Source organism: Coffea arabica, chromosome 10e, assembly GCF_036785885.1.
Source record: "Coffea arabica cultivar ET-39 chromosome 10e, Coffea Arabica ET-39 HiFi, whole genome shotgun sequence".
Classification (NCBI taxonomy): domain Eukaryota; kingdom Viridiplantae; phylum Streptophyta; class Magnoliopsida; order Gentianales; family Rubiaceae; genus Coffea; species Coffea arabica.
The window spans coordinates 15,613,218-15,616,770 of record NC_092328.1 but is presented as its reverse complement, the minus strand read 5'-3'; positions in this window follow the sequence as shown (position 1 = coordinate 15,616,770).

Below are 3,553 nucleotides of genomic sequence, written 5' to 3'. Positions count from 1 at the left end.
AATTGGGAATAAGAAACCAGAGGACTAAATTGGGAAGGAAAATTGGGAATAAGAAACCAGAGGACTAAATGACGGAGAAAGGAAAATGGATTAAATGACGGAGGAAGAAAATTGGGAATAAGAAACCAAAGGACGAAATGACGGAGGAAGGAAAATAGGAACCAAGAAAGAGACGTCGGGTATGGATTGTGGAATAAGAAAGGTGGGAAGTGGCCAAGTGAGGACAAAAAAAGTAGGACCAATAAATTGTGTATTAAGAAAGAGAACTGCCGATGATTGTGGCATGTGGGGGGACGAATTGGAACATAGTAGAAAATAAAATTTGGGAAGTGGCCAAGTGGGGGCATAGTCAAAACTAAGTTAAATATGTATTTATATTATAAGGATTTAAGGGGGGGCAGTGGGGGCCCGTGCCCCCACCTTAAATCCGCCCCTGATCTAAACACATGAGGCTATGCAACCTCAAACATTAACGCAAGATTTCTAGTTCCAAACACAAGCACAAGAACATGCATCATGAACCAAAGAGAGCAAGATTTCTGAAACTTTACTTGCAAACGAGTTGGAGCAAAGAGAGAAAAGTGAGTGAGGGTTACCTCTGAGGCTTATAGAAGTTGAAATAGCAGTGTAAATTTCCAAGAAACGTGCCAACTTCACCCAAGAGCAAAAGCCAGGTTGCTACAGTTGTGCTTAGAGTTGTGGAAACGAGGAAATTTGAGCTCGAATTCAAGGCATTTAGAGATGTTTTTTCGGGACAGTTTCAAACAAAAGTTTCTCCTCTACCACTGTGGATATTGTAGAAAAAATAATCTCCTCAAAAGGAGGCTGAGATTTGTCGAAATAGGGCGACGAACAGGGTTGGTTCATCAACCCTGGCTCAACTTTCTGCAAAAACAAGATTTTGAAGAGCCCAGTTCAGGCTTCAATTTGAGGGGCGTATAGTGATTATCTGGGAAAAGTTTCAACACGAAAGTTCTTTCTCTCTATCCCTAGAATGTGTAAAAAAATAACTACTCTAAAAGGAGGTCAAATGAAAGAGAAATCCGGATTAGAAGAGAGCTGGTTCACCAGCTCGTTTTTCCAGATTTTTTGCAGAAAAATTCCTCTTTTCCTTCTCTGTTTTCCTTTCCTCGCTCTCTCCCTTTCTGTCTTTCCACCTCCTCTCCTTCTCCTCACCCTAATGGCTGCGTTTTTGTTGCCATTTATATGAGATAAAATTTGTTAAACCCTCATCTCAAGGGCTGTTATGAGCGCTAGTCTTGCTGGACATTTTAGAGCCATTTGATGGATTTTGTACCAGAACTTTCTTGATAAGGATTGAGGGTGAGGTGGCCAAGGCTTGGGGAAAAAGAAAAGAAAGAAAACCAAATGAAATTTGATCAAAATTTCCAACTGCAACTTCTGTACTGTTGCGTTGCTTCTTTGTGCGAAGTGTGAAGATGAAGCCACGCAGGCGTGGAACAGTTTTTTTTTTTTTTTTTTTTGTGCAAAAACTGCATTTTTCATTTTCTATTTTTTTTCCTTCTTTTCTTTTTCAGCTTTTTCCTACAAAACCAAGCAAACAAAAAAAATGATTTTGTTTAAATAAATTTTTCATTTTTTTCTTTCTTTTTCTTTTATTTTCTTTTTTTAATGAAAGATAATAATAATGATAAATATATAAAATGAATGAATTAGCAAAATTTTTGGTGTCTACACAGTTATTTATTATATTTTTCCCTACCATGCGGAACATTCGTTCCAAATATACAATTCTATATTTGGACCAAGAAGTTCATTTTTTAAGTTATTTTTAATCCATCAATTTTTACCCATGTATTTAGGCATTTTTAGTTGAACTACTTAGATACAAGCTGTCGAAATAGCTATTCATTTTATTTTTATTTTTTACTTTTCAACATAATCAACCTTAAGCATTATAACTATTAATATAAAAATTATAATGTAAATTTTTTAATATACTTTAACAATAAAAAAAAGTTTATATAAAATTCATTTATCATCGAGACCTGCCACAAATCACATCAAATATTTCTGCTTTGCCATGGGAGTTTAGACGTGGGCCTGCCTTCTAATAGAGAATGCTTCCTCCATGTGTGCCCGTGATGTTTTCGCATCGTACGCTCTTTTGGTTGGAGCATCAGTACCTTTCTACCATAGATGACTCCCATTGGTTCTCCATATTTGACACGACGTGCGTCAATTGATGTGGAAATTTTGGGAAAGACTTGTGGAAACTAATACTCCGTTTGAAAGGTATGTTTTTTTGGATATTTATATAAAATTTTAGTATAACTTACTGTAGAATCAGTAGAAACAAATTTTTTTTTTGTGTATTTGAGAATTGGGAAAATAATTTTTCTTTTTTCTTTTTTCTTTCCCCTTTCCCTTTTTTTTCTTTTTCCTTCTCCTTTTCCTCTTTCATTTCTTCTTCCTCCCTCTCTCTCCCCTCCTTCCTCCCTCCCCACTGCTACCACCCCACTTCCCCCTCCCCATCGTCGGTGCCGGAACTAGAGTCAACCTTTTTTCCTCCCTCTCTCACTCCTTCTCCCTTCCTCCCTCCCTCTTCCTCCTCTCTTTTATCCCTCCTCCTCCGCCCTTCCCCCACCACCCCCCTCTCCTTCTTGGAACCCTTCCCTTCCTCGAAGGAGGATGGGAAGAGGCTAGAAGGAAGAGGGAAGAGGGAAGAGGGATGAGGAAGGAGGAGGAAAGAGCGAGAGAGGAAAGAAAAAAAAAAAAAAAAAGAGTCACGGGTGCTGGTGAAGGTGACGACCGGTGGCGAGATGATGGTGGAGGTGGTGGGAGAATAAGGTGTAGAGAAGAAGAAGAAAAAGGAAGGGAAAAAATTTTTGTATGTGTTTGGATATTTGAGGTGTGTATTTAAAAAAACTTTGAAGAGTTTTTTTAGATTATTGTAGTTAAAGTTATTAAAAAACTTATAAAAAAAACTACACAAAAAGCATGGCTTCCAAGTAGACCCTAAAACATTCTTGTTAATGTCCAACTTTGATGACCCCTTAAAACGATGAGAACATTATATTCTTTTGACTCTTTGTATTCGCGAAAGTCTAGATCGGATTTTAGCCAAATACTTTAGTGCTCCACATACTTTAGTGCTCCAAGCATATCCAAATACTTTAGTGCTCCACATATCTCTTCATAGGATTGATCATGCCATTAGTGACTGTGTGATACAAATTTAAGTATGTTTCCTTACAAGATGAAAATCCAAATAAAATGGAAGGTACATGTTTATACAATGCAAATGACGGGAAAAAAAGTCATGGAAAAATCAAGAAGAAAAATGTTAGAAAACAAGAAAGGATTTGATTAGAAAAAAAAAATCAAACGTGAGTAGAAGTTTTAGAGAAATAAATAAGGTTTAAACAAATGAAAGATGAAAAGCTAGACTTGTCACAAAAAAAGAATGGAAACAAAAAGATTGATTTGATTAAACAATATGAAAGACTTTAACATCTATGTCTTCCAAAATCAATGCAAGGTGGAAAAAGGTTGTCTTTCCTTTTCTTTTTTTCCCCTTTGATTAGGATTC